A 23939-nucleotide genomic window follows, 5' to 3' on the forward strand; every position below is an offset into this window, starting at 1 on the left:
TATGCATTAATGTGACATACAAGTATTAATGGAGGCCCATTAGGCCACTTTGCAGATGACGTCTGGAGCCAAATGTCAGGTTGCTGCCCACGAAGCCGCTATGCCCCTGGTGGAATGTGCCATCACCACCTCTGGAGGAGCCAAGCCCTTAGCCCTATAAGCCTGCTGGATGGACTGGACGATCCAGGCCGCAATAGTTCTGGCCGAAGCTCGCTTCCCTTTGTTACTGCTGGAGTGCAGGATAAACAAGTAGTCGGAGCATCTAAAGGAGGAAGTAACTTGCAGGTATTCCCTCAGTATTTCGCCTACATCCAGAGGGTGAACTTCGGTGGACCCCGGGGCCCTGAATGTAGGTAGGACAATTTTTTGGTTCTCATGGAACACTGAAGTGACTTTCGGGTTTGAGCCGAGCATAGGGATGAGGACCACCCAGTCCGGGAAGAAGGTCAGGAATGGTTCTTTGTGACCCAAGGACCCAATCTCAGAAACACTTTTGGTTGAAGTGATGGCTACTAGGAAAGCGACTCTTGCAGAAAGGTCTTTGATAGAAAGCGGGGTAGATCCCGCGGAACTTAGTACAGACAATGAGTCGAAAACAAAGGTAGATCCCATTTGGGGAATCTTGGTCTTCTTTGGGACCCGAGTCTTGTTGTCCCATGGAAGAACTGACGGATTAGAGGGTGAACAGCCCATGATGTTCCAAAGAAGGTCGATAAGGCAGAGACCTGGACTCTGAGAGAGCTGATGGATAGAGACAGATCTAGGCCGGATTGAAAGAAGCTGAGGATATGCTGGATTTCAGGGTCTCTGAATGATCTGCCCATAGAGGATGATAATTCGACGAACTTGGCCCAAACTCTCCCATAGACTTTATTCGTACTCGACTTCCTTGAGCTCATGAGGGTGGAAATCACTCTTGAGGCACACCCGTGAGATTCCAGCCTCTCCTTCTCAAGAACCAGACCATCAGTCTCAGTATTGCTGGACAAGGGTGCAGGACTGCCCCCTGAGAAAGAAGGTATGACCTGAGAGGAAAAGGCACTGGGTCCCAGGAAGCTGAGTTGGGTCAGGAGGGGAAACCATGGCCTGTTCGGCCAGTAAGGTGCTACTACCACCACCTTGAACGCGTCCGCTTGAAGTCTCCGTAAGAACCTTAGAATGATCGGGAGCGGGGGGAAAGGCGTATGCCCTGTTGAAGTTCCACTGATCTGTCAGGGCATCTATTCTGAAGGCCCGGCTGCAACGGCCCTGAGTGTAATACTTATTGATCTTGAAATTGTAGGAGGATACAAATAGATCTACTTCGAGATTGGCTTCCAAGGACAGGATCCATTCAAACGTCTGCACATGAAGAGACCATTCATTGTTGTCCAACTGTGTGCAAGACAGGAAGTCCACTTGGACGTTCTGGACTCCTGGCATGAAGACTGCTGAAATATTGGCCAGGTTTCTCTGAGCCCAGGACATAATGGGCTCGACTTCCTGGAGCAAGGTGGAGCTCAGAGAGCCCCTTGCCTCTTCACATAGGAGACCGCTGTGGTGCTGTTCATCCTTAATAACACTGATTCCCCTTTCAGCAGATGAGAGAAGGATTGAAGGGCACACCAGGCTGCCCGAAGTTCCAGGACGTTTGAGCCCGGGTTGTGAAGACGGGCATTCCACTTGCCTTGTGCAATCTCTGACCTGCAGAGGGCTCCCCATCCAGCACCACTGGCATCGGTCGTGACTGTGACCCATGAGACGGGGACAATTGAGTGTCAGGTGAGCAGATTTCTGCGCTGAAGACACCAGAAGAGGCTGCACCTCATCACTGATGTTATGTAAATTGATTGATTGTTATCCCCTGATTTCCATTGCTGAAGGAACCCTGTCTGAAAAGGGCATAACCTCCAGAGAGACCACTTGACCATGGGGGTCATAGAGATCATTGTGCCGATAATTTGTAGGCACTCTGAGGGCTTCAGGCATGAGGAGCTCAGAGCCCGTGAAATTCTCTCCCAAATGACTGGGATCTTCTCCACTGGGAGAGAGATGGTACTTTCCACTGTGTCGAACTGGGCCCCTGAGTATATCAGGCGCTGGACTGGATCTAAATGGCTTTTTTCCAAGTTTAGGAGCCAACCGAATTTGGTTAGTGTGGAGACCTGCTCCCTGTGGACCAACAGCTGCTCCTTGTCTTGGGACAGCAACAGGAGGTCGTCGAGGTAGTGGTACAAGCATATCCCTTGTGTTCTGATGAGGGCCACCACAGCCAGAAGAACTTTCGAAAGTCTCAGGGTGAGGTTGTCAGCCCGAAAGGGAGGCAGGTGAACTGTAGATGTTCTTGCCCAGCTTGAAACCGGAGGTATTTGCAGAATTCCTCTGCCACGGGCACGTGGAAGTAAGCATCTTTAAAGTTGATTGAGATTAGCCAATCGCCTGGCTGCACGGCTTGTTGGATGGTAGACAAAGTCTCCATTTTGAATCTTTTTTATTTTTTTAAACTTGTTTAGGTAAGTTAGATCTATCACTGGGCGGCACAAACCATTTTTCTTCTGTACTAAGAAGACTGGGGAGTATACCCCCTGGAACTCTCCGCCCTTCGGGACAGGCATCACGGCCTCCTGTACTATCAGCAAATCCACGTAGGAAAGTAACGCCTGCTTCTTTTCTTTTGACCGTGGTAGCAGGGAGGAAATAAATCTGGGGGTAGGAGTACTGGTGAAGGACCATGTGTGGCCTATGGAGACAGTCTTGATGGTCCAGTAGTCCGAGATTGAGGCCACCCAGATGTGCCAGAAGAGAAGCATACGCGCCCCCACCGGGCCCACCTGGCTTAGCCGCCTCTCGTCAATGGACGCCTGTCTCTTAGCGGACTTCTGGAAGGATGCCTGCCATCTGCTCCAATTCCTTCTGAAGTCTCGGCCCGGTCTATAAGAGCGTACTTCCCTTGAACGCTCGGTACTACGTCTTCTGCGCTGGGGCATCTTCTGAGCGAACAGACGCCTATCCTGAGGCAGGAAGCCCGACTTCTCACCCGTGGCCCGGGCTATAGCGCTGTCCAGCCTGTTGCCAAACAACAAGGACCCCTCAAAGGGAATCCTACACCAGGCTTGTTTGGATGCTGGATCGGCGAGCCAGGGGCGCAACCACAAGGCCTGCTTAGCCGTGACCGAGGACAGCATAGTCGGGGCCGACAGGCGAATAAGGTCGATTGAAGCCTCCCCCAGGAAGGCCACTGACAGCTTCAGCTCCTGGATTGTCAACCCTCTGGTCAGTTCTTCTGAGACTCCTCTGAGCACGGAGTCTACGTTCTCAGTCCAGGCCTCCATGGCTTTGGACATGGCCTTAAGGGCCAAAGTGGATTTGCAAGCCATACCGGCTAACCTGTAAATCCTCTTCAGGTCTTGGTCTATTCTTCTCTCAAGCCTATCTTTGAAGGATACCGCGTCTTCCAAGGGAAGAGTGACATGCTTGGCCAGTCGCATCAGAGCTGCGTCTACGAGGGGAGCGTTTTCCAGATGTTTCACTTCCTCAGCCTTAAAGGGGTATAACCTGGAGGTTTTACTTTACATATAGGTCTTCCTATCTACCTTGCTCCATTCCTCGTCAATAATATCCTTTAATTCAGAAAGGAGTGGAAAATTGGAATGTTCCTTCCCCAGATGCTTAAAGAACTTCTTCTGCTTAGCCAGGGCAGTGGAAGTGTCTTCCCACTCAAGGGCCTCTTTGACCACTTTAATTAGTGGGGAAACCAGGGTGAAGTCAAATCCTCCGACAAACTCATCACCCACCATCTCACTGTCCAAGGAATCAGGGGAGGCATCATAAGGTTGGGATGGGCCTGCATCCTCCTGGGCCTCATCAGCCAGGGAGCCAGATAGAGCGGTGGACTGGCTCCGCGTGCGGGTTGTATCCCAATCCTTTAGGGATTGCTGCACCATATGCTTAACAAGGGACTCCATCTGACAGGCTATTTAAATCCCCTGCCTGGATGACGTCACTGCCGAGTCCCCCGTTCGCGCATGTGCCACGTTGAATTCTCGGCAGGTGCCTCGGCCTTCCGCCGAGCCATGCATGCGCTAACCAAGCCTAGGAATCACCCAAGTCCTCGCGCATGCGCAGAAGCCTGCCGCGGCTGTGACCCAGAAAAATGACGGCGCCTTGGAACTCTGAAAGGTTCCAGGCACCAAGAGAGAGCCAGGGGAAGGGAGGACAAGGGGAAAGGGGAAATCTGGACACATAAATAACATAAGCACTGCCATGGAGAAAAAACTGAAGACTCCCGACCTTGCCAGTCGTGATGAACGTCTCCTTCTGGGCATACGCAGGCTGCCCCCTACCACTGGGGCATACATGCCTCAGGCCACTCACCCGCCCATGGCTGGCCCCTGGGCTCTCTACACCGCTCCATTGGTATGCCTGACATCGGCCCGCTTGGGGCTCATTCATCCGGTTTGGACGCGAGGAAACGTAAGTGCACATCTTATAGGTCCAAAAAGGAGGACAAAAAAGGAACGCAGTTTCTACTGGTGAACTCAAATTTATGGGAGTGGGGTCCTATAGCATTGGAGAGGAGGCGGGGTTAACCCCACACGTAGGATGCCATGGAGTCTGTCAGGGAAACGTCAGTTCTCTCGGGAGTAGAAAACGCTCATATAGAGCATTTTTTGTACAAAGTTTAGACGAGTTTAGGAGAGTTTTAAGTTTTTTCTGCCTCTAAACATTAAACTCAAAATATGCCTGTAATCGTCCTAATGTGCATGGACACATAGGATAACATTGAGCTGCTTCTACAGGCAGAACACAAAACTCTTGTAGAAGCAACGTTTTTCATGCCATTGTGCATGGAGCCTAATGCCGCGTACACACGAGCGGAATGTCTGTCAGAAAAAGTTCGATGGGAGCTTTTCATCGTATTTTCCGACCGTGTCTATGCCCCATCAGACTTTTTCCGTCAAAAATTCTGACGGACTTAGATAGTGAACATGTTCTAAATTTTTCTGACGGAACTAATTACTAATCGGGAAACCCGCTCGTCTGTATGCTGTTCCGACGTACCAAAAACGACGCATGCTCAGAAGCAAGTACGAGACGGAAGCTATTGGCTACTGGCTATTGCACTTACTTTTTCTAGTCCCGTAGTATGTGCTGTACGTCACCGCATTCTGGACGGTTGGACTTTGGTTTGACCGTGTGTAGGCAAGACCGCTTGAGCAGAATTCCGTCGGAGTTCCATCAGAGAAACCTTCAGAGTTTATTCCGACGGCAAAACCGGTCGTGTGTACGCGGCAAAAGAGTACCTCTCTCTGGATGAAGGAGCAACAGACACCTTTGGACAGCAGCATTGTTAGTTTGGGGGAAGGAGAGAGTTACTAGCAGAATTACATATACTAAACAAATTAATCAAAATGTCAGCTAATACATTGTAAGTAGTTACAGCAACAGTTTTTTAAATTGTTTGTCTCAGCCCTGTAACTGCTACATCAGCTTATTCTGTTGAAAAATATCAGCCTTACTGGCCTGGATCACCAGGTAAAAATAATGGAAAGAAAGCCTAAAAAAGAAAACAAATGCAGCCACCACATCTAGAAATTGGTAAGCTTCAATATAATACATGTTTGTTTTTGAGTTTATTACCTCTTTAAAGGACAGCTATTTTGGTTATACTTCTCCTATAGATCACAAGAGTGCAGATCAGCCCGTTGTTGGCTAATGTCACGGAGCTGGTGCAGAATCTAAATATATCCGGAATGCCTGGTCTGACAGCTGGCTCAGCCTCTCAGCATTCAGCAGAGAGGATGAGCCAGCCCCTCCCAGCCCTTCCAAAGCTCAGCGCTCCAGTGAGTGCTAGAGGGGAAAAGCAGAGAGCCGCTGACTGCTCACAAAATGATGAGAACTGAGCAATCAGCAGTCTTTGATCACTCTGTTCTTGGAGCAGAGCCAACGGGTTATCGGATCGATGCTGCATCCATCCAGGTGAGTATATATATATATATATATATTCACATACATATATATATATATATATATATATATATATATATATATATATATATATATTCTAATTCTCAAACTTCTCTTTTAAAAATTATTTATACAGAGCCTTAAAAAAGTATTCATACCCCTTGACATTTTCCACATTTTGTCATGTCACAACCAAAAACGTAAAAGGTTTTTATTGGGATTTTATGTGATAGACCAACACAAAGTGACACATAATTGTGAAGGAGAAGAAAAATGAAAAATAGTTTTCCATATTTTTTACAAATAAATATCTGAAACCAAATGCCTTCAGAAGTCACCTAATTACTGTAGCGGTACAGGATGGCTGCTAAATTTTGTTCATTTGCCTTTTGCCAACCCGCTTTCTTCCAGTTCCCCATGCAAATTCCATTTCACAACAGACAATATTTAGAGTTGTTATATTGCTTTATTTTAGAATATATCTGTAGGGCTATTCACTGAAGCATATGGGATGCCCTGATAAATCCCATTCTTGTTGTGGTAGGGAATATTAATTTGTAACTGTGGCTTGGCCGATTAAATTCCTTCTAACAATCATCTCCTGGTTCCATTTCTTCCTCTCTGTAATGCAGCACTCACAATGTGGGCCGGTCACATTACTCTGAATAATGCGGTGGATGTTGAACCCCATGTCGCAGGCCATACCTACCTACCTCCATGACTTGTGCAGTTAAACTTCCTTTACCAGTCCCTGAGATGCTTGGTACTGTGGTCCTTGAACACACAGCATGAAATCTCTTAATAGATCTACTGGGTTGCACTCCCTTTGCGCTCTCCCAAACAACAGTCCATGCTTTACTCACAGAAGGTTGTTTTCCAGTCTTCTTCCTCCTCTTTGCTCCTACTTCCTCCTGGTTGCTGTCCGGCACGTCCCAGCATGGGATGTCCGGACTTCCTCTGGCACTACATGCTGACTTCTGTTCCAGGGGCCAAACAGCGGCCTTCCTGTAATCGCCTACGGCTATCTGGCTCCAGGATCTCTGAACTCCCGGGCTACAGCCCCCGCATTCCTCTTGAAGTTCCTCCAGATGGTTCCTCCATCCCTCCTCTCCGCATAGCACGTTCCCCTCCCCGGCAGGGGAACGCCCAACACACACCAGCTACTCCATGCTGTCCTTCTGTACTTCCGACTCCCAGAACCCCAGGACATGTGACCCCTCCTCTATTTATGAGAGACCTCCCTGGTGACCTCTCAAATCAACCATTGGTCAGTTCTCTCACATGGGGTTTCCTGCCACTCAGATCTCAGCCCATCCTCTACTTCCAGCAGAATCCACTGTCCATCAGAGGAGGCATCCCTGAGTCCAAGTGTAGGTGGTCACACCCCCCTCTATCCTGACACTCCCAACCCTGAATCCACAACCAGACCCAGAAAAAAAGACATAGCCCTGGTTAAATTTACCTATCACTACTGCCTACTCTATCAAAAAACACCACTAAGCACTTACCTAAAAGTATAGGGCGCTACACAGGGGCGTAACTACCACCATAGCGACCCATGCGGGCGCTATGGGGCCCGCAGCCGAGTGGGACCCAGTGAGGATAAGAGCACCGCCGACACAGTCTTCCAGCCAGGGGAAGAGAGAGGAAAGCAAGAGGCGAGCTGTCCGTATCAGCAGAGAGCTGAATTGCCCGATGTAAGAGCTTTCATTAGAACTTCCAGTGTTCCTGGGGCTCACATCACATAGCTCCACCTTTTGGCCCGATGCCTTTGATAGACAGAACGCTGATCCAATGCGGGACATGTGACGTCATCAAAGGCGTCGGGCCAAGAGGTGGGGCTATGTGACAATGAGCCCCGGGAAGACAGGAAATTCAAATGAAAGCTATTACAGTGGGCAATCCCGCTCTCTGCTGATCCGGGTGGCTTGCCTCTTCCTCTGCATAGGTGGGGCTGTATGGGGCACAGGCAGACCAGGCTGTATTGGGCACAGGTCATGCTGTATGGGGCACAGGTCACGCTGTATTGGGCACAGGTCACGCTGTATTGGTCTCAGGTCACGCTGCATTGGGCACAGGTCACGCTGCATTGACACTAGGGCAGCTGTGGGGGGGGGGGGCTGTTTGCAGGGGGGCCCCATACAACATTTTGCTATGGGGCCCTGCTATTTCTAGTTACGCCCCTGGCGCTACATTAGTAAATAGAGTTCACCTGAGTGTAATTTAACCCTTTCATGCCTAAGCCTATTTCTGACATTTGTTGCTTACAAGTTAAAACTGTATTTTTTGCTAGAAAATTACTTAGAACCCCCAAGCATTATATATATATTTTTAGCAGAGACCCTAGAGAATAAAATGGCAATCATTGCAATTTTTTTTATGTCACAGCAGCAGTCTTTCTAACGCAATTTTTTGGAAAAAAAGACACTTTCATGAATTAAAAAAAAAACAAAGCAGTAAAGTTAGCCCAATTTTTTTGTATAATGTGAAAGATGATGTTACGCCAAGTAAATAGATACCTAACATGTCATGCTTTGAAATTGCGCACACTCGTGGAACGGCGACAAACTACGGTAACTAAAAAACTCCATAGGCGACATTTTTTTAAAAATGTAACGGTTACCAGGTTAAAGTTACAGAGGAGGTCTTTTGCTAGAATTATTGCTCTCACTCTGATGATCATGGCAATACCTCACATGTGTGATTTAAACACCGTTTACAATTGCGGGCGCGACTTACATATGCGTTTTATTTGCTGCGCGAGTGTGCAGTGATATTTATTTATTTTAACATTTTCCCTTTAAAAAAAAAAATAAATCTGATCACTTTTATTGCTGTCACAAGGAATGTAAACATTCCTTGTGACAGTAATAGATGGTGACAGGTACTCTTTATGGAGGGATCAGGGACCCCAAATTCCTCCTTTGCCCTTAAAAGTATTCAGATCGGCAAAATTGGCGATTCTAACTACTGTCATTTTTTTTAAATCGGCGCCATTGGAAGGGATTTTACATCGGAGACCCTATCAAAGCCGAACCTGGCTTTGTTCGGGTCTCAGCCTAGCCAGCAGGCATCACGCCGGTATAGCCCCTTCAAGACATGAATGCATATTTGCGTACAGTCGACATGAAGGGGTTAATCTCAGTATAAATACAGCTGTTCTGTGAATCCATCAGAGGTTTGTTAGAGAACCTTAGAGAACAAACAGCATCATGAAGGCCAAGGAACACACCAGACAGGTCAGGGATAAAGTTTTGGAGAAATTTAAAGCAGGTTTAGGTTATAGAAAAATATCACAAGCTTTGAACATCTCATGCAGCACTGTTCAATCCATCATCCAAAAATGGAAAGAGTATGGCACAACTGCAAACCTACCAAGACATGGCCGTCCACCTAAACTGACAGGCTGGGCAAGGAGAGAATTAATCAGAGAAGCAGCCAAGTGGCCCATGGTAACTCTGGAGGAGCTACAGAGATACACAGCTCAGGTGGGAGAATCTGTCCACAGGACAACTATTAGTCGTGCACTCCACAAATCTGGTCTTTATGGAAGAGAGGCAAGAAGAAAGCCATTGTTGAAAGAAAGCCATAAGAAGTCCCGTTTGCAGTTTGTGAGAAGCCATGTGGGGGACACAGCAAACATGTGGAAGAAGGTGCTCTGGTCAGATGAGACCAAAATTTTACTTTTTGGCCTAAAAGCAAAACGCTATGTGTAGAGGAAAACTAACACTGTACATCACCCTGAACACACCATCCCCACGGTGAAACATGGTGGTGGAAGCATCATGTTGTGGGGATGCGTTTTTATTCAGCAGGGACAGGAAATTTAGTCAGAGTTTATAGGAAGATGGATGGAGCCAAATACAGGCCAATCTTATGCCGCGTACACACGACCGGTTTTCCCGTCAGAATAAACTCCGAAGATTTTTCCGACGGAACTCCGACAGAATTCCATTCAAGCGGTCTTGCCTACACACGGTCAATCCAAAGTCCGGCCAAAGTCCGACCGTCCAGAACGCGGTGACGTACAGCATGTACGACAGGACTAGAAAAAGGACGTTCAATAGCCAGTAGCCAATAGCTTACGTATCTTACTTTCTTCAGAGCTTGCATTGTTTTTGGTCCGTCGGAACAGCATACAGACGAGCGGTTTTCCCGATAGGAACTGGTTCCCTCCACGTCACAATTATGTGCCACTTTGTGTTGGTCTATCACATAAAATCCCAATAAAATACATTTTTGTTTTTGACTGTAACATGACAAAATGTGGAAAATTTCAAGGGGTACGAATACTTTTTCAAAGCACTGTATATCACAGAAATGTAGTGATATACAGTGTAGTGTATAGTGTAGTGATGCACAAGGTCACTGGTTACACTAATAATCTCTCCATTCCAAGATTATGATATATAATATAACAAAGCATATTAACAAATGCAAATAGTTGCAGATGTGGATTGATCTTGACACGTTTCACAAATTGCCTCAGGATCTGGAGCAGCTATACAATATGCATCAGATGGACCAACAGTCTTATCAGCCTAGTAATAAAAGTAAACCACCCATTGTCTTAACATCAACAAAAGATGCACATGGCCCAGGGAGGGAAGCTATAAATCACTAGGACCCTTATACTAAGGCTGGGTACACATGGGCCGAAATTCAGATGAAAACAGTCAGTTAGACAGGAACCGGCCAACTTTTAGCCCGTGTATACAGCTCTTCATCCGACAGACCCACGACTGCCTTCTGTCAAACAGGCATGCTGGACAAACCAGCATCCGGCCATCATTCAATCAACACTGGCAGCCAATAAGTGTGTTCTGGCAGGGGGGCTTTCCCCCTGTAAGAATACAATACAGGGGAGATTGCCACACTAACATTGCTTGCGTTAGTACAGTGATCTCACAATTCATTTTTATTCTGTCCGCTGGGTTGTACCCTGCTTAAGTGTCCTCAATCTCAAAGGGACCACTATGGGTACTCCGTACAATGTATGCAAGAGGAGAAATGGGTCAAATTCAACCCACATCTGCAACTATTTTATGAATTGTTATATATCATGATGTAAGAATGGAGAGATTATTTGTGTAATCAGTGTCATTGTGCAGTACTTTATCAGCCTCACTACATTTCTATGACAAAGAAATCATTTTAATGGATGTATAATAAATACGCAATTTTATAAATATTGATCTTGTACACCTATATGTGCCTTAACCTCTTACTTACTGGGCACTTAAACCTCGCTCCTGCCCAGATCAATTTTTAGCTTTCAGCGCTGTCGCACTTTCAATGACAATGCGCGGTCATGCTGCACTGTACTCAAATGAAATTTTTATCATTTTTTTCACACAAATGGAGCTTTCTTTTGGTGGTATTTAATCACCACTGGGGTTTTTATTTTTTGCTAAACAAACAAAAAAAGACAAATATTTTTGAAAAAAAAAAAAAAACATGTTTAACCACCTCAGTACAGGGCACTTAAACCCCCTTCCTGCCCAGACCAATTTTCAGCTTTCGGTGCCCTCACACTTTGAATGACAACTACTCAGTCATGCAACACTGTACCCAAGTGAAATTTGTGTCCTTTTTTTTCACACAAATAGAGCTTTCTTTTGGTGGTATTTATTCACTAATGTTTTTTTTATTTTTTGTGCTATAAATAAAAAAAGACTGTAAAATAATAAAATATCTTGAAAAAAAAAAAAGAAAAAAAAATTGCCTTTTTCTTTGTTTTTGTCATAAAATTTAGCAAATTAGTAATTTTTCTTCATAAATTTTGGCCAAAATTTATACTGCTATATATCTTTGGTAAAAATAACCCAAATTAGTGTATATTATTTGGTCTTTGTGAAAGTTATAGAGTCTACAAACTATGGTGCCAATCACTGAAAACTGAAAACATCTGATCAGGCCTTCAGTACATCGGGTGAATCTGAAATGTCTTGAGGTACTAACAAGTCAGAAAAGTACAAATACCCCCCAAGCTGTAATTTTTTCCCACAATTCTTTGCAAAAGGAAGATTTTCTTTTTTTTTACAAAATTGTCATATTAACTGGTTATTTCTCTCACAGAGCATATGCATACAACAAATTACAACCCAAAATACATTCTGCTACTCCTCCTGGGTATGGGGATACCACATGTGTGGGGCTTTTACACAGCCTGGCCACATACAAAGGCCCAACATTGAAGTAACACCTTCAGGCGTTCTACAAGCATAAATTGCACATCTCATTTCTTAACCGCCTATTACACTTTTGAAGGCCCTGGAGCACCAGGACAATGGAATTGCCCACAAAATTACCCCATTTTGGAAAGTAAACACCTCAACGTATAATCTATGAGGCATAATGAGTCTTTTAAACGGTTATTTTTTTTCCAGAAGTTTTTGGAAAATGTGGAAAAAAAATGAAAACACATTTTTTTTTTACACAAAGTTGTCCATTTATAAGATATTTCCAACACATAGCAAATACATAGCAAAAATGATACCCCAAAATACATTCTGCTACTCGTCCTGAGTATGGCGATACCACATGTGTGGGACTTTTACACAGCCTGGCCACATACAAAGGCCCAACATTGAAGTAGCACCATCAGGTGATCTACGAGCATAAATTGCACATCTCATTTCTCAACCTCCTACTACACTTTTGAAGGCCCTGGAGCACCAGGACAATGGAATTGCCCACAAAATAACCCAATTTTGGAAAGCAAACACCCCAACGTATAATCTATGAGGCATAATGAGTCTTTTGAATGGTATTTTTTTTCCAGAAGTTTTTGGAAAATGTGGGGAAAAAAATAAAAACACATTTTTTTTTTACACAAAGTTGTCCATTTATAAGATATTTCCAACACATAGCAAAAATGACACCCCCAAAATACATTCTGCTACTTCTCCTGAGTATGGGGATACCACATGTGTGAGACTTTTACACAGCTTAGCCACATACAGAGGTCCAACATCCAAATAGCACCATCAGGCGTTCTAGGAGCATACATTACATAGATAATTTCCTGGCAACCTATCATTTTTGAAGGCCCTTCATATTTCTAACACATAGCATGTACATACCAAGAATTACAATCCAAAATAAATTCTATTGCTGAAAGGGTAAAATAAAGTATTACCTGTGCTTTTAGTAGTGTCCACAGAAGAGAGCACTGGTCCAGGCAGCAGTCAGGTATGTGCTTAGTGACAGCAATAGTAATTATCCAGGCAGCAGGCAGGAATATTGTCTATAGTCAGCACAAGGATATTGTCAGCACAGTCAAAGCATTTGTCCATAGAAATTGTCCAGGCAGAGACAGCCAGCACAGCCATAATATTGGTCCTGGTACACTGTTACCTGCAGACACTCAGTATTGTACCGCTCTCCAGCCCTTCATAAGCATACTGCCTCTTGCTACATCTAATTATTTGCATAGTCCAGGTAGCAGGCAGAGGTGTCGTCCGTTCATGCGGCAGGCAAAGGCATGATGGCAGTAAGTCAGCAGCAGGCTGAGGGTCGCAATTGGGTAAGACCTGTGCACAGGGGCAGGCTTCGACCCACCCAAATCTCTATGAAGCCTCCGGACTCCAGACCCTAGTCCGGAAATTACAAAACCCGGAGAAAACAAAAAAAATTGTTTTCTCAATCCAGAAAAACTATTCTGGAGCCCCTCACATATGTGAGACCCCTGTGTACTACAGTAGCAGGGCAACAGATCAATCCAAGCGGTAGGCAAAAGCTTAGTCCATAAAACAGGCTAGGGTCAGTTCACGTGCAAGCATTCCAAACGGTGAGCAGAGGCATAGTCACAAAACAGGCCAGGGTCAGTTCACATGGAAGCAGTCCAAACGGTAGGCAGAGGCATAGTCAAAAAGCAGGCCAGGGTCAGTTCACGTAGAAGGCAGTTGCATGGTTATTTGGGGAAGCATGGAAAATGGTCAGCACAGATGATGAAAATGGGGAAAATATGGGCTAATATTTTAGGGATGTATGATAAAGTTTGAAGCATTCGCCAATGCAAAGGCCAGGTTGGGAGGGACACTGGGGACAATGGAAGCTGGTATCTTTTCGAAATCCTCTTCTGCTGCACACGCAACATCTTTTGTGCCATCTTCGGCCTGCTTCCGATGCTGGAATGTTTACTGGGAAGTGGCGTTCATGAAGTCTGCTAACAGCATCAGAGCGAAGGTCTTCTGGGGGGGGTCTTTGTTGATAGATGAGGGACGTGAGTACTACTTCTATGAATTTTAGGAAGGGGCGGGGCTTTCTGTGGATTTTGTGTAGACTATGTAGGAATTATAAACGGCCAAATGGATGAGATAAATTGCTACCTTCTTGTATCAGAATCGGGACCTCCTTATTGACAAATAGGGCTGAATCATTTAATCATTGAAATCCACCCCCCATGCAGAGATTATAATCTTGGACACATGTCAGTTTTTCAATGGGACCTCGTCTTCGCTGAACTACAACTGTAGTGTCATCGTGAATGGTGGACATCATGTGCACGTTCCTGTTATCCTTCCACCTCAAGGCCAGCACTTCATTGCATCTCAGTGTTGCTATTTCCCCCCTTTGCAGCTTTTTGTTTACTATGGATTGTGGGAAGCCCTTCCTATTTTTTCTTGAGGTTCCGCGGGCCAGGGTTTTTTTGATAAATAGGTGTCTGAAAAGGGGCAGGCTGGTATAAAAGTTGTCGGGCACTCAGGGGGCTGGAGCTGAGAATCTCTTCCTTCATATATGCGGAACGCATACAGATATCCCATGGCTCTCTCACAGAACTTGTAAAATTTTACTCAGTATTTGGCCTTTTTGCTAGGAATATATTGTTTTATTCCTAGCCGGCCTGAAAATGGTACCAGGGACTCATCCACACATATATGCTTCTCGGGGACATAGAGTTCTGCAAATCGTTGGGAAAATCAATTTATCAGTGGGCGAATCTTATATAACTTATTGGAATTTGGATGATTGCGGGGAGGGCACTGGGTGTTGTTAAAATGAAAGAATCTCATAATCATCTCCTATCGGGACCTGGGCATTGTGGCAGAATACATGGGCATATGGTGGATGGGGTTGGTGGACCAATAGGCATGTCCTTCATTTTTTTTCGTAAGCCCCATGTTTAGGGTGAGCCCCAAAAACAATTTGAACTCCTCCAAATTCAGATCTCTCCACTCAAACGGACGGGCATAAGATGATTGGGGGTTGTTGGCAATATACTGCTGGGCATACAAATTTGTCTGGTCCACAATGAATTGCAGCAAACTGTCGGGCAAAAACAGATGAAAGCAATTGATCTCTGTGAAATTTTGGGTGTTGGCCTGCACACCTGGCTGTGCTGTGAAAGGGGGAATAATTGGTGATCCCGAGTTGGAAGGCAGCCATGTTGGGTTGGCAAGACCATCTGGCATGTATGTAGCGGCCCTGGCTCTTGGGGGACGTGACACTCCAGTAGTTGGGGAAGTTGAATTTCCTGTGCTGGTACTCAGGTGTGATGTGGCAGCGCTGGTACTGGGCCTTTGTTCCTGGGGCCTATTGCTGGCAGCAGCGCTGGTACTGGGCCTGGGAATATAATCCTGGTTGCTGGCGGCTGCCTGGTTTCCAGAGTGTCGTGCCCTTTTAGGAGGGACCCATTCTTCACCTGAATCATTACTACTCTCGATCGGTTCAAATGCCGAATTTGATTCGGAATCAGAATTGGAATCTGATGAGAACTCCCCAGTGCTCTCATCAGTCATGGAGAGGATCTGGAACGCCTCCTCACTAGTATATACTCTTTTGGACATGGCTGTGTGGTGGGTAGCTGTGCGACGGGTGACAGATGGGTGGCAGGTGACGGTCACTTATGGGCTGTGCGATGGGTGGCAGGTGACGGTCACAGAGAGGTGATGATGGTGTGATGGGCGATGGTCACTGATGGGTGACAGACGATGGTCACTGATGGGTGACAGGCCACGGACGGTGACGGGTGATGCTCACAGATGGTTGACAGGCGACAGTCACTGATGGGTGACGGGTGATGGGTGACAGGCCACGGTCACTGATGGGTGATGGGTGCACCACTGACGGTCACTGATGGGTGATGGGTGACAAGGCAGGTCACTGATGGGTGATGGGTGCACTGCTGATGGTCACTGATGGGTGACGGGTGACAGGGCACGGTCACTGATGGATGACAGGGCACGGTTACTGATGGGTGACAGGGCACGGTCACTGATGGGTGACAGGGCACGGTCACTGATGAGTGACGGGTGACAGGGCACAGTCACTGATGGGTGACAGGGCACAGTCACTGATGGGTGACGGTTGCACTGCTGATGGTCACTGATGTCAGTCTCTTATGTGACAGGTGCACTTTTATGGGGTGACTCTTGGGTGACAGATGACAATTGGGAGGGGTGATGGGACAGGTGTGGTGTTGGTGCAGACACTACTAAACACAGATCTGTAACTCACTGCTCCTAGCTCTTCTCTCCTCACACTGGAAATGGTGTGTGAGGAGAGAAGAGCTGGTAACAGCTAGTTACCGCTCTGTGTTTACATTTAGTGATCGGCTGTGAATGGATCAGAGCCAATCACGTGGTACACAGCCCTGGCCAATGGCTGTTTACTATTGTCGGTGATGAGCAGTGTTCCCGGGAACACGCCACCACTGACATGCACGCGCAGTGTGCTTACGATCGCGCGCATGCGCAGTGCAATGTGGGGAGTTATCATTCGTGATCGACCGTGACTTCATCACAGCTGATCACGTGGTAAACAGCCATTCCCAGTGGCTGTTCACCCCTGTCGGTGACGAGCGGTGTCTTGGTGACATGCCGCCACCAACAGTACAGGGTTGCACGCACACTATTGCGCGCATGCCCTGTTTAAATGCGCACATGTCATATGACGTCCACCCAGAACTAGAGCCTTACCGTCCCGCCGTCATATGACAGTGGGCTGTAGGCTAGTGGTAATAGTTTGTTGTAAAATTTTGCAAACGGGTAATTTTTCTCCTTCATTGATATTCACTGATGAGGCTGCACTGATGGACACTGATGGGCTGCACTGATGGGGACAGATAAGGCGACATTGATAGGCACAGATAAGACGAAACTGATGGGCACAGATAAGACAGCACTGATAGGCACAGATAAGACGACACTGATGGGCACTGATAAGAAGGCACTGGATGGCACTGGTGGGTGGAACTGATGGGTGGCACTAATGGGTGGCACTGATGGGTGGCACTTGTAGGTGGCACTGATGGGCACTGGTAGGTGGCACTGGTAGGTGATATTGATAGGCAGCACTGGTGATGACACACTGTGGGCACTGATAGGTGGCACTGTGGGCACTGATGGGTGGCACTGTGGGCACTTGAAGGTGGCGCTGGTGGGCACTGGTAGGTGGCGCTGGTGGGCACAGAAGCCTCTCCATGATCGGGACCGATGTCCCTCTCGCAGCTGCCGGTGATCGGCTTTTTTTTCTTCTCAAGCTATCAGCGCGAGAAGAAAAAATAGCCGATTACCAGCTCTGCTTAAGTCACATGATCAGCTGTCATTGGCTGACAGCTGATCACGTGGTAAGGGGTCGGGATCGACCCCTTACTCAGATCTGTGATCAGGTGGGTCTCATAGACTCGCTGATCACAGAGCGCGACGCTCAAGCACGGGAGGACGTCCAAGGATGCCCTCCCGGCAAATGAAGTCCACTCTGTTGCCGTCTTTCGGCTATAACACGGACGGCAAGTGGTTAAAAGTTCCATTATTGTTCTTTGTACCAATGTATCATATTGGGATGTTGGCACTCTCCCTTTTAAAGGATAAGTTCACCTTTGAAAAAAAAAAAATAATTTGCAGGTTCAAAAATTAGCATTTATTATTTTTTGCTTGGGAGCCTGTAAAGCATTGCACCTGGGATCAACAGATCCCAGGTGCAATGCCAGGCTCTTGCAGACTGCCAGTGTAGCTGTCTGCCCATACCTCCTATATGGGCATGCAGTTATTGAAGTCCAGGAGGCTTAATGGACTAGGAAAGTGCTCACCAGTGTCCTTGCAGTTCATTGAGAACCACAAGCCATCTACAACAAAGGCTGACTGTATTTGTAGTTCATTCATTCAGTGGAAGCTGTGAATGGATGACATGGCTGTGTGGGTGGAGCCCCGCACAGTCGTGCTGTTTTAAAATTGTGACAAATGCGGGGAGAAGGTCTCCCACCTGCTGTCACAAGGACTTTTATAATACCACTCTTCTGTTCTCCCCAGCAGGCAAACTAAAACTTCCATGCTGTTCCCGGTAAGAGAGAGAGGGCGCAGTATGGAAGTTTTAGTTTGCCTGCTGTTATTAGGCTGCTGTCAGTGCATGGCGAGTGCAGTAGGCAGATGGAGCAGTCTGCATGTTCCTCTGTCAGAGCAGATCTGCCAGGATGCAGAGGCAGTTGGAATGGTGGAGTGGTGGGCGAATCCCAGGTGTGTGCAGGGGGTGGAATGGTGGTGTGCATCCGGCTGTGTGGGGTGGGTCAGGCCAGGGGGTGTCGGTGGAGGGCCCTGTGGAGAAGAAGGAAGAAGAGGAGGAGGTCGGGGACCCGCTTTTTGCTGCAGCTACTGCTGGAGATCCTCTTCTGCCTGCCCAGGACACAGCTACCCCTCCTGGCACCAAATCCTATACACTGACACCATCTTGAGGAGTCGCTGCAGAATAGGTGAGATCTGGGAGGATTGGTCATGCCCAAGGACTGAAACTGTCCCCTCCTGTCCCACTGTCCCCACCTGTCCCACTTTTTGGCTGCATTGCCACCTGTGCATTTTCAGCTCGTAAAACGCTCGTAAGACACCAGAAAAAACGCCCAACAAGCAAAATCCCATTCACTTCAATGGCACCTGTTCCCATCTGAGCATTTTGTCACCTGAAGCAAAATGCCTGAAGCTCAAAAAAGTACATGAGCTTCTTTTTAAGCAGATTACAGGTGTTTTTCTGCTTTTTACATTGGTGACTTTTTGACCTGTACAAAATTGCAGCAAAAATTGTAGTAAAATTGCGCAACTTTCTCCCTGAAAAAAATATGCTCAGGTGTGAATGCAACTTTTTTTATTCACAGGGATTGATAAGCACCTCACTGCAGAGCTCAGAAAAAAAAAGCTCAAAAAAATGTTGCTACTATTAAAATTTAGATTTTATGATATTGGAAATTGTCCTGTTTGGGTATCTAAAAATACCACTTTTCTCTTATAGGGCGTACACACGGTCGGACTTTGTTCGGACATTCCGACAACAAAATCCTAGAATTTTTTCCGACGGATGTTGGCTCAAACTTGTCTTGCATACACACAGTCACACAAAGTTGTCGGAAAATCCAATCATTCTGAACGCGGTGACATAAAACACGTACGTCGGGACTATAAACGGGGCAGTGGCCAATAGCTTTCATCTCTTTATTTATTCTGAGCATGCGTGGCACTTTGTCTGTCGGATTTGTGTACACACGATTGGAATTTCCGACAACGGATTTTGTTGTCGGAAAATTTTATCTCCTGCTCTCCAACTTTGTGTGTCGGAAAATCCGATGGAAAATGTCCGATGGAGCCGACACACGGTCGGAATTTCCGACAACACGCTCCGATTGGACATTTTCCATCGGAAAATCCGACTGTGTGTACGGGGCATTAGAATCACCTTGTTTTTTCTAATAGTTTGTGTAAAAATGGTTTAAATTTCAGTTATTCATGCTTGTATTACCAGTTAATGAAAAAGCTATGTACCAAAAACATGATTCTAGTATCTTTATTAAAGGGGAAATAGCAAATCAAATTTGTATTTAGTGCTAATTAGTTTTTTTAAACTAAAATTTAAGCAACTCCAATTGTAGCTAACCCTTATAAATTAACTTTTTTATTCCCTTCCTTTGGCTTTTTTTTTTTTTTTTTTTACTGTGTTATGCTGGTTTTAATTTTTGCAGCAACAAATGGGGGATTTTGGCAGCATTGCCTTGGGTGCTCCACTGCCACCCTGGCCTCTCCCATTCCACTGGGAAACCTGGGATTGAAACCGGCACTTTTGCCAGCTGACCATAGAGATGAAGGAGGAACAGAAGTCCCTGATGATCTCTATGGTCTATGAAACCAGAAGCGAAGAGCATCTGATCAAGACGGTCCTTGTTTGATCCGATGCTTTTGAGGCCGAGAAAAGATCTAGGGTTTAATAGATCACAGGTCCCTCCATAAAAAGAGGACATGTCAAGGCCTATGCTATCATAAGGGATTTTATTCATATAAAGTTGATAAAAACTAAAAAACTAAAGAGAAAGTGTAAAAAAAATATTTTGAATAAAATAAATGTAAAAAAAAGGTGTGAAACGCCCCTGTTTCCCCATGCTTACGTGTAAAGGCAAACGCATACATTGGTCCAATACGCTTATGGAAACGGTGATTACACCACACATATGAGTTATCACCACAAACGTAACATCATCTTTTATATTTTACAAAATTTGGGTATTATATTGTGTTGGTGTGCACTGAAATTCATTAAAATGTATTTTTTCCAAAGAAAATTGTTTGAAAACCCGTAAATATTGTGTAACATAAAAAATTGCAACTACAAACATTTTTTTTCTCCAGAGTCTTTGCTTTCAGAAAATACACAATGTTTGGGGGTTCTAATTAATTATCTAGTAAAAAAATAATGCTGATTTTCATATGTATAACCACTTCCAGCCCAAGCCCATTCTGACACTTCTCTCCTATATGTAAAAACATTTTTTTTTCTAGAAAATTACTCAGAACCCCCAAACATTATATATGTTTTTTTAGCAGAGACCCTGGAGAAGAAAAAACAAGTTACATGAAAAAAAAACCCACTAAAGTTAGCCCAATTTTTTTTTGGATAATGTGAAAGATGATGTTATGCCAAGTAAACAGATACCTAACATGTCACACTTTAAAATTGTACACACTCGTGGTTTGGTGCCATACTGCGCTACTTAAAAATCTCCATAGGCTACACATTTTAAATTAGCAGTTTGGAGTTATAGAGGAGGTCTTGCACTAGAGCTATTGTTCTCACTCTAACATTTGCAGTGATACCTCACATGTGTGTTTTGAACGCCATTTACATATGTGGGCGTGACCATGTTTGCATTCACTTCTGCGTATAAGCATGCGGGGGCGGGGGCATTTTAAACACAATATATTGATTTTTAACATTTTTTTCATTTTTATTTTAAACGCTTTCCCTTTTAAATATTTTTTTTTATCACTTTTATTCCTATTACAAGGGATGTAAACATCCCTTGTAATAGGAATAGGGCTTGACAGGTCCTCTTTACAGAGAGATCTATAAGTCCCCACATCTTTGCTCTATGCTGGAAACCCTGAGATCAACAAAAAAAAAGCCATTTCAGGCTTTCCAGTTAAAAGAAAAGCAGTATTTACATCTGCAGGCAGGGGAAGTGACATCATGACATCGCTCCCCGCCTCCAAAGGTCATAGAGATGACCGGGGACTATCTGGTCCTCAGTCAGCCCTATGGTAAATGGTTGCTCCTGGCCGATTCATTCTCCGACTCGGCGATCGCACAGGTGAGCCGGTAGAAGTACCAAAGGGCGGCGGGAGGGGTGGACTTCCCCACCCGCCGCCTGTAAAAACAATCAAGTGGCTAAACAGCTGCTATGATTGTTTTTACTGTATATGACAGGGAATCGCCGGCAGAAAAGATTGATATCTGAATGATGCTTGCAGCTGCAGGCACCATTCAGATTTAAACATTTAAACTCCAGGACATCATATGACGTCCACCTAAGGAGAAGTGTATAAGAGAAGTGTCAGAATTGGCTTGGGCAATGAGCGGTTAAAGCAGTTTCTGGTGTACAGTAACTCTAAAGGGAAAATGCTTTATTCGTTTATTATTGACAAAGTTTATTTCATTTTTTCTAACCTTTCAGCAGCACTCCTCAAGTCGCCTTTATAGTGAAGCTGACAGACAAGGAGTGCAGTAATCGAACAAACATCAACAATACTGACTTAATCACTGATATACCAGAAGATTTTTCTAATGCTATTAAAAAGGAGACAAAACAAAGTTTGGATGAAATGGAAGACGCAATGAACAAGAATGTCATCTACTCTGGGAATCAAATCTTAATTGCTCAACGTAAAGAAGTTACTGAAACGAAGAGGAACGGAGAAGTTATAACCTATTCAGAACATGCAGAGTATCGTCTCCTAACACCTGAAGGAAAGCAAACCCCCCCCGCCCAGAATTTTATGAACAAAGAACCTAAGGCCCACGGTGTCATATTTTACTCTCTAATCTCCCCATGTGTAGATAAATGCATCAAGGAAAATAATCGTTACAGTATATTGAACAGCCTTCAAAATAACTTCCAACGATTTACGGACCGGGCTTTTGTGTACAAGTATGTGTACACATCTGAACTGGAGAGACTTAATGACATAAATAAACGTCAGGAAATAATAAAAGCTTGGCGTGGTCTGGATCAGATAATGCCTCTGTTCCGCTGTACTTGTGGCACTTGTGAACGGTGCTTTCAGAATGGTGAGATCAATGAATTTTGTACTTTTAATAAAAAAACAGAAGCATGCTGATAGGATCAATATAAGTCCTCCCTCCCCATTTTGTGCATTTTAAAAAAATATTTCTTACCTTTTAGACGTTTCTCATGGAAGATGTCATGGCTGACTGTAATCTGCTTATTTGCAAGGCAATAAAAATGCTGATCAGCAAAACACCTTGTATGAATTTCCTTATTTAGGGTTTCTATTTGCAATAATGTTGTGATGGCATATAAGGTATAAAGAAATAACCAGGATGCACACAAGAAAAAAAAGCCTGTGCCGAAGGAGATATGGAGGCTGTAACAGGCAACCTACTGTATGTTTTTGACAATGCCGGTCATCCTTCTCTCATGCCTTTTCAATGGCTTCCACACATTCTCAGGTCACTGACCCAGAACAAGGATGCAGATCATGAATTGTGGCTTCACAGCATGGACCAAGGCGGTGGCGGACATTTTTCAAAGTACAGACCTTAGTGAAGGGCACCAAGGTACATTTCAAATTAAAACCATCAAAAAACATGTGCCCATCAGTGCCCATAGGTGCAGTTTCATCTGTGCCCATAAGTGCAGCTTATCAGTGCCCCCCCAGTGCAGCCTTTCTGTGCCCATCAGTGCCCCAAAGTGCAGACTCATCTGTGCCCACCAGTGTAGCCTATCTGTGCCCATCAGTGCAGTCTGATCTGTGAGTATCAGTGCAGCATGTGCCCATAGGTGCAGTTTAATCTGTGCCCACCAGTGCAGCACATCTGTGCCCATCAGTGCAGCATGTGCCCATCAGTGCCCATAGATGCAGTCTCATCTATGCCAACCAGTGCAGCTTATCAGTGCCCACCAGTGCAGCCTATCTGTGCCTATCAGTGCCCATAATTGCAGTCTCATATGTGCCCACCAGTTAAGCCCATCTGTGCTCATCGGTGCAGCCTATCTGTGCCCATCAGTGCAGATAATCTGTGCCCATCAGTGCAGATAATCTGTGCCCATCAGTGCAGCATGTGCCCATCTGTGCCCATAGGTGCAGTTTAATCAGTGCACCACCCACCAGTGCAGCCCATCTGTGCCCATCAGTGCAGCCTATCTGTGCTTATCAGTGCAGTCTCATCTGTGCCCATCAGTGCAGCATGTGCCCATAGGTGCAGTCTCATCTGTGCCCACCAGTGCAGCTTATCAGTGCCCACCAGTACATCCTATCTGTACCCATCAGTGCCCGTAAGTGCAGTCTTATATCTGTGCCCACCAGTGCAGCCCATCTGTACTCATCAGTCCAGCCTATCTGTGTCCATCAGTGCTGCATGTGCCCATAGGTGCAGTCTCATCTGTGCCCACCAGTGCAGCTTATCAGTGCCCACCAGTGCAGCCTATTTGTGTCTATACGTGCAGTCTCATCTGTGACCATCAGTGCAGTCTCACCTGTGCCCACCAGTGAAACCCA

The 23939-nt window shown here is 45.6% G+C and overlaps 1 long non-coding RNA gene across 1 annotated transcript in view; it reads left to right on the plus strand.

Moving 5' to 3' along the window:
- The window catches only part of LOC141139111 (uncharacterized), a 94361-nt gene extending 71682 nt beyond the window's left edge, over positions 1 to 22679 (plus strand). The window contains exon 4 of the long non-coding RNA XR_012243716.1: positions 21875 to 22679. This is a non-coding gene — a long non-coding RNA (uncharacterized lncRNA). The remainder of the gene's footprint in view (positions 1 to 21874) is intronic.
- Positions 22680 to 23939: the final 1260 nt, after the last annotated feature.

The sequence above is a fragment of the Aquarana catesbeiana genome, linkage group LG04, assembly GCF_042186555.1.
Source record: "Aquarana catesbeiana isolate 2022-GZ linkage group LG04, ASM4218655v1, whole genome shotgun sequence".
In the NCBI taxonomy this organism is placed as follows: domain Eukaryota; kingdom Metazoa; phylum Chordata; class Amphibia; order Anura; family Ranidae; genus Aquarana; species Aquarana catesbeiana.